The sequence below is a fragment of the Hevea brasiliensis genome, chromosome 11 (assembly GCF_030052815.1).
Source record: "Hevea brasiliensis isolate MT/VB/25A 57/8 chromosome 11, ASM3005281v1, whole genome shotgun sequence".
In the NCBI taxonomy this organism is placed as follows: Eukaryota; Viridiplantae; Streptophyta; class Magnoliopsida; order Malpighiales; family Euphorbiaceae; genus Hevea; species Hevea brasiliensis.
The window spans coordinates 94,634,114-94,642,605 of NC_079503.1; the positions used below are offsets into that span (position 1 = coordinate 94,634,114).

The following is an 8,492-nucleotide window of genomic DNA, read 5'->3' on the forward strand; positions in this document are numbered from 1 at the left end:
CATTGCTCCCTTGGATTTTCTGTTTGACTAGGAAGTTTCCCCATAGATTTGGTACTTGATGAGCATGCTTGTTGTGCAATCTGATTTTCCAGCATCCTATTGTGTGTTTGCATTTGTTCCAGCCTTGCTTTCATCTCTCTCATCTCTTCATCACGCTTAGTTTGATTAGCAAGAATTTGTTGTAATAAAGCCTCTGTGGTGGAACTTTGTTCTTGCTGTTTTGGTAGAGGTGCAGGATTTGCATTCTTTTGCTGAAAACTAGGTGGTGGTTGCCAAGGTTGTTGGTATTGATGCCCTTGTTGTTGTGGTGAAAAGTTCTGAGTTGAAGCTTGATTTTGCTGATTCCCCCATGAAAAATTGGGATGATTCCTCCAAGCATATGAAGGATAATCTACTCCATAGCTCATTGTTCCTTCTGCATAAGTAACTTGTTGAGAACTTCCAGAGTATGATGATGAACTAACTAGCATGCTTAAATCCTCCATTTTCTTAGCAAGGACATTAGTGAGTGCATCAAATTTGGCATTGATCATGTTGAATGGATCAAGCTCATACATTCCAGCAACTTGCCTTTTTTGAGTTGGAGTTGACCCTCTTGGACTACTCCATAGATGACTGTTCTTTGCTATTTTCTCTAACAACTCATAAGCTTCATCTTATGCTTAATGATGAATTCCCCTCCAGTTTGAGCATCAATGATTCCTCTGATAGCAGGAGTGACATTTGTGTAAAAATTCTAGTTTATCATCCATTTAGGAATGGCATGATGTGGACATTGTCTCTCCAACTCCTTCCATCTCATCCATGACTCATAAATAGTCTCATCTTCTCTTGGTCTAAAAGCAATCATTTGATTCCTCAACTCTTGAGTTTTTCCAGGTGGAAAGTATTAGGCAAGAAATGCATCAGTGAGCTGCTCCCAATTTGTAATTGAGTTGTGAGGTAAAGAATCAAGCCAATCCAATGCTCTATCTTTCAAAGAGAATGGACACAATTTTAGCCTTGCTGCATCATCAGACACTCCTGGTTGCTTTTGCATGTCGCAGATCATAACAAACTTCTTAAGATGAGTATGAGGATTTTCTGAAGGATGACCTCCGAATTGAGAATTCTGAATCATTTGTAGTACTCCAAAATCCATCTTATAACTATTTGCATCAATTCTTGGTCTTGCTATATGCTCTCTTAAGTCATCAAAATGAGGAAATGCGTGATCCATCATACTTCCCTTAGGCACATTAGCATTTACAACTTCTTCACCATGAGCTGCATTTTCATTGTTTCGATCATTTCCAGCATTACCACCACCAATTCCAACTCTTTCTTTAGCCATTTCTTGTTCAATTTCAGCTTCTCTCAATGCTTCTTTTCTTCTTCTAGTTTCTTTCTTGTTGGCTCTACAAAACTTCTAAATTTCAGGATTAAATAATAAGGATGTGTCACTTGTGCTTCTAGCTCTTCTCATAAAAGATTAAGAATACCTAAAAAAAAAAAAACAAACACAAAATGAAAAGATAACAAAGATAAAACTATAAACAACTAAAATAATCAAGAATTCAATATTAAACAAACAACTCCCTGGCAACGGCGCCAAAAACTTGATGTGTCCCAACCGCAAGTGCATGGATCGTTCAAGTAGTATAGAAAAAGATATCGTTCCCACGAGGAGTTGTGTTAATGATTGAATTTTTGATATAAAATAAAATATGTTAAAATTGTATTTTAATCAAATTAATAAAAGAAATTTAGGAATTTGAAGCATAAGGTATGAAAATGCAAAACTAAATTCAAACAATGACTAATTTAATAATTCGCAAAATAAAGAAATTGATAATATGAAAAATTAATAAAATGAGATTAAACTAAACACTCAAAAATAAAATTCCAAGCAATAATTGATAAAAGACGATTCTGGAGTTAAGGGTTCATATTTAAGTCATTTTGGGATTTTCCCTAGCTAGCCCAATCCATGAAATTTATGGGTTTAAAGAAGATTAATTCTAAAATCCTTTGAAAACTCTTTTGAGTGAGACAAAGAGTGCCTTAATTAACTTAATCCTACTTTCGTGGAGTTAAAATTAACCAAGACCCATTAGGTTCTTTAATCAATCTATTAAAACCCTCTTAACCCTTAGTCTATTTCTAGATCTAAGTTAATTAAGTCCAATTTCTTGATTAACTATCACTTGGTTTTCTCCTTTCGGTGCTTCAACCAAGGATTAAGAACATAACTTAATGGGGCCCTTCATTAAGCATGTGAATAAGCACACAAGAAATGGATTAAACCTCATAAATTCATTAAATTGGGACTAACCCAGTTCAAATCCACAAAAATAACTAAAATACTACATCCCTTACTCCAGAATCAAAGAAAACTACTCACTATCCATAATATTTACAAGATATTTTGAGTTAATATGGAAATAAAGCTTTAACTAAGCTAAGAAACAAGAAACCCAATACTAGAAAGGTAGGAAAAATGCAAGAAGAGAAAGAAATCTCCAAATCTGGTTGGAAATGGTGTGGGAGACGTTTGTGACTCTTCAGCTGCTGCCCCTTTCCTTTCCTTTTCTTCCTCTATTTTTTTTCCTCCCCCTTTCTAAAATGGGATATGGGGCTATTTACCACTTTTTCTGACATGGAGCCCTAAAATGGTGTGTTTGAGGTGTGATTTTCTGAGGGAATCTTCTGCCAGCTCATTAATGAAGTCTTTGTGGGACTGCATAAGTTATGCAGTCCCTTATGCAGTTTTCGGCTGGTTTCTGGCTCTCTTATGCGAAACTGCATGACCAAGCGCATAAGTTATGCACAATTCCGTGAGATTGCATAAGGGAGGCGTGAATCTGCATAAGCTATGCACTCTCCTTATGCACAATTATTGCAGTGTTTCTTCTCCTTATGCAGATCTGCATAACTTATGCGCAAGTTATGCGCAATTTGGCCAATGCATATTTCAACTTTGAAACTTGTTTTGACATCTTTGGTGTAGAAATCACTCCTCAATGGCAAAATTTCTTTTTAGTCCTTCAAAACACCATTTTTCCTACAAAACAAAGTAAAATTACTTAATTAATCCAAAATTGACAATTATGAAAAACTAACTAAATAACTAATGAAATTAGCTAAAAGTGACTAATAATCAAATAAAATGGCTATGAAATTAAACCTAAATGATTATGCAAAATGTATGCATCACACTTCATTAACTTTAATCCCCACATCACAAGGAAGAGATTGATGGTAATTTGAAGGGGATTAGTTAAGGTTTGATCAAGCTCCAACAATAGGTAAGTGAGTGTTTTCAATTCTTGTTTCATTAAAAGTGTAACCAAGGTTGTGGGTAGTTGATTTATGGAAGAATTTTTGAAGTTTGATGTTTTAATGGAGATGTACATATTGGCAGCCATGGAAATTCTGTATATGTAGCTTGTTTTTACTTTTTTATGGTTGTCTAAGATGCTGTTATTGATGGCAGCATGGATATGTGCATAATAGTTTGAATTTGGACATGTAAATGAGGTATGTCATATGGTTAATTATTGTAATTGGACTTGGAAAAATTCTGAGTTATAATGTATTTGTTGAGAGTGGCTACAAGCTGCCAAAATGACCAAAAATATGAAGTAAAGTATGTTAATGTTATGGTACAAACCAGAATTAGCATGAAAGAATTAGTTTGGTAAGTGTTGGATGTGTAATTGGTAAGGATAAATAATGTGTAGTAGGGCAGTATATGTTTTGACTTAGAACCTTAAGTGTGTGACTCCAATTGGCATGAGGCCAATTGGACGTGAAACTACACACAAAATGTGCCAACTTTCATGAAGGAAGCTTACCGAACTTCTGCCTAGAAGGTGACTTGAAAAATAACCAAATCCGGATTAGTGACTTAAAAGCCTGAAAATTGACCATTTGGGCAGTAGTTAGTGTTTTGACCATAACTTACTCAAAACAGGTCCAATTAACCTGAAATTTTCACCATGAATATTTGAGACATATATCTACAACTCTTATGAAGACACCAAAGCCCAGAAATGGCCAGAACCAAGCCAAATAGCTTGCACAAGTTTAGGTCCAAAAACTGGCCGAACCAAAAGTGACCTAAAAATGACCTAAAATTACCATTTTGATGCATTTTGTCCAGCATTGGTAAATTGATCATAACTTGGTCTACACAACTCAGAATGACCTGAAATTTTGCCCTGCGTGCAATAAGACATAGACCTACAAGTTTATAGTTTAGACCGAAACCCGAAAACTGAGGGAACTAGGTCGTCCGGCTAGATCAAAATAGTACACCGAAATCCGACAAATTACAATAAAATGCAATATACTTAAAAGTAAATTTTGTAACATGTACCAACACTAAAAGGCTATAAAATGTGACATATTGGTAACATTAAACCTAATTCATCTAAAGTGCATCGAGGGTCAACATTTTAGGTTGACTAAGGAAAATAATAGAATTTAATAAATTAATTATTAAGCCTTATTCTCAAAGACAGTTTAAATGAGTACTGAAACACTTCAAATTGTGTGTTTCAGTTAGCAAAGACTCAGGGAAGGGGAAGGAAACACTGAGTCAGAGCCAAGAGACATATATCAGAGGTTTGTGCACAACTAGTTTTTAACTGATTTTGTTCTGAATATTTCATATAATTAAATGACATATTTTTTCTTATGTATTATGTTTAACAAGCATTGGATTTAATTAAATGATTATTAAAATTGTTATAGTATGTATGAATTTAGCTTTGTGAAATGGTATTTCCACAAGTATTAAGCATTGTTGTGAATTGAATAAATTATGTTTTTGGAAAATTGTGATAGAACATGTTTTGAATTGTGATGGGCAATTTGCATGAAAAAATGCAAATTTATGATTTGAATTGTGATGAGCATAAAAATTATTGGATATTGGAATTGACTTTGAATCGAATTGTATTGTGATTTATGCTCACTAAAGGATTGTAATATTGTTTTATATCTCACTATAGATGCTTTACTAGGTTATTACCCGTCTCTCTCATTTGTTGAGAAGACAATGGAGTTAGTTGTGTTTTGATTACCATAGTACGTGCACAGGCTTAGATTCTCCTCTTATTAGAGGTTAGATCTAAGTTTTTATGTTATGGCCCTTTCAGAAGTTTCATTATTGTGATGTGTACTGTGCACGATGATTCGACCTCCCCGACCATAGGGAGTTAGAATCTGATTCGACCTCCCCGACCATAGGGAGTTAGAATCACGCCGAAGATGGCCCTTTTGGATTAGTCTTGCATAGTTAGTGAGATAAAGAATGGTTTTTGAGATAAAGAATGGCTTTTGAGATCAAGAATGGTTTTTGAGATAAAGAATTGTGATTTCAAATATGATTTATGTATAATTGATTTTGTTGGAATTACCTTAAATGGTTAGTTATGATTTGATAAATTGAATTTCGTGATCAAAGTCATTTTATACAAATGATTTATATTATTGGCAATAAATATTTTGAGTTTTGGAATTTGATGAGTATTCAGATTTCTAAATTATTTACTATAAATTTTGTCAATGTATATTATACTATGTTTTAAATTATAATTGTGCACCACTAAGTTCGTCACTCAGTGATAGCTTTGTATGCTGTCGCAGGTGAAAAGAGCATGGAGCAGTTGAGTAAGCTTCTTTGAAGAGACATTCAGATCAGCTCCAGGTATATCATAGGTATACCCATGTACATAGGTTTTGATGTATGCATGTAATAATATGTATGTAAATTATTTGAGCAGTTATATAAAAACTCTTATAAAATATTTTGGTATGTAATTAAATGTAAATTATTGTAAATAAATTTGAGATTTCATTTACCTGAATAGTTTTGTAATATTAATTTTTGAGTCTTGTAATCAATGAAATGTTTCTTTGATGATGAGGTTGGTTTGAAAATGAAATGATTGATTATTGAGATTGAATTGTGAGATGAAATGAAGTTTCTTGGAGTTGTATTTGAGAAAACATATTCGGAGTGTTTTCTTTTTCAGGTTTGAAGAACTGTTTTCTCAAAATACAGCCGGCACTCTGCCGAAATTTTGAAAAAAATTTTATAACACCAGATTTTAATCGATGATTTAAATTTCACGAAAATTGCTTTAAAATCCCTTGTAGTATATCTAATGGGTTATCGGTAGGCGAAGTACGGTAATTCATTAGGTGTACTACGGGATCATGTTACATCTTACGGGGGAGTAGGGTGTGACACTATATTTGTGTCATACCACAACCATTTATCACTTCATATTATAGTCACTTTGGGCAGAATACAATGACCTTAAATACACCAAATACAAATCCCAAATTACAAAGTCCATTTATAACAACATATATACATAACACTCCTAACCATTACACATAACTTCCATCATCAAATTTCATATATATTCTCTACTAAATCATATACATATGCTACCATCCTTGGTACCATAATTCATTAAACTATTTCATGAATTTAAACACTTTACCATGCATCACAAGGCTGCCTAATTGTTCATATACATCAAGCTTCCATTTTAACTTTTCAAACTTACAATTCAAACTATATACATGGTAAATCAACTCCTATACATTTAAGCACTTAAATCAATACCTCAAAATACAATTTACATGAAGAAATAATTCATTAACCTTGATATTCCATGGCTGCCAAAAACAGTACCTTCCAATAACTCATTAAAACCTCAAAGTTTCTTCATAAATCAACTCACCACAACACCCACACAAACTTTAATGAAGCAAAAATGGAAAACAAGAACTTACCTATTTTGAAGCTTATTAAAAACTCATCAAAACCTTTCTTTCTTGCTCCCTATCTCTTCCCCAAGGTATATAGACCAACTTTAGTGAAGAAACTATGGTGAAATGGAGCTTAGAATGGGAGTGCATGTGGCTTGCGTGAGGTTTGGCTATGAAGCTTCCATGGAGGATTGGTTTTGGCTGAATGGTAAGACGTTGAAGATGATGACATCTTCTGTCCCAAATATTGTATTTTAATGTCCATTAATTCCCCTTAGTGGAGCACTAACTTAGTTTTAAGATTTAATAAATCAAAGTTTCACAATTCACACATTTTACCTCAATTCTTTTACTATCCCTATAATGTACCACAATTTTAATTTTCATGACATTTTTAAAGTTTAATATCATTTATTTTTAATGGAAATTTAGGTCAAAAGGCAACTCGGGGTGTCAAATGACCACAATGCCCCTATTCAGGTTGTATTCCCGATTTTTCGGTAACATTGATTTTTATCAGTTTCTCGATTTTTCGTTTTTCTTTGTACTAATTAATTAATTTTTCTTTGATATTTTCTATGTTATTTATACTTCAATAGATGTTTATTTAAGTCTTAAAAATATTTCCCAGGGTTTCCCGCTGTCCAGGGCTAGTCAACGGTCCTCGCCGCAACTTCCCGGTGCGGTCACCCATCGCTACGATTTTTGGCTCATTTAACTTAGTTACATTTCATTACTCTTATTTTTCCTTTGTTTTTCTTGTATTTTTCTCTATTTTATTTCATTATTTCATGTCTCCTCACTAATATTTAAGTGTAGTTTCAGGCATTCTAGCTATTCGGACAGACACTGGTCACCGGAACAGTAGAACGCACTACCGAATATAGGGGTGTTACAATTCTCTCCCCCCCCCCCCTAAAATAAATTTCATCTCGAAATTTTACTTGGTTTCAGTCTCTGAACAGCTATGGGTGCTGTCTCCTCATGTCCTCTTCATGTTCCCAAGTAGCTTCCTGGCCAGAATGATGGTTCCACAGCACTTTCACCAGGGGTATCTGTTTACTCCTTAGCTGTTTCACCTCATATGCCAGAATCTCTATAGGTTCTTCTTCATATGAAAGGTCTAGATTTACATCAATCTCTTCAACTGATAGAACATGAGATGGGTCAGATCTGTACCTCCTTAACATGGACACATGGAAGACACTGTGTATCCTTTCTAGCTCTGGAGGTAATGCCAACCGATATGCCAAAGGACCCACTCTTTCCAGAACCTCATATGGTCCGATAAAGCGAGGACTCAGTTTTCCCTTTTTGCCAAATCTCATAATCCTCTTCCAAGGAGAAACTTTGAGGAATACCTTATCACCCACTGTATATTCAATATCTCTTCTCTTCATATCAATATAGGTCTTCTAACGGTCTGATGCAGCCTTGAGTTGATCTCTAATCAATCTGATCTTTTCCTCTGTCTGTTGAACAATTTCTGGGCCAATCATCTTTCTTTCACCTACTTCATCCCAACATAGGGGAGTTCTGCACTTTCTGCCATACAAAGCTTTATATGGAGGCATCCCAATGCTTGATTGGTAGCTGTTGTTATAAGCAAACTCAATCAAAGGAAAGTGTGTATCCCAACTACCTTCAAACTCAATCACACAAGCTTGCAGCATATCCTCCAAGATCTGAATTACTGTCTCAGACTAGCCATCTTTCTATGG

General features: G+C 34.4%; 1 non-coding gene across 1 annotated transcript; it reads left to right on the forward strand.

Moving 5' to 3' along the window:
• Positions 1-758: 758 nt before the first annotated feature.
• On the forward strand, positions 759-866 carry LOC131170883 (small nucleolar RNA R71). The gene has a single exon (XR_009141648.1). It is a non-coding gene; the product is annotated as a small nucleolar RNA R71 (small nucleolar RNA).
• The last annotated feature ends 7,626 nt before the right edge of the window (positions 867-8,492 follow it).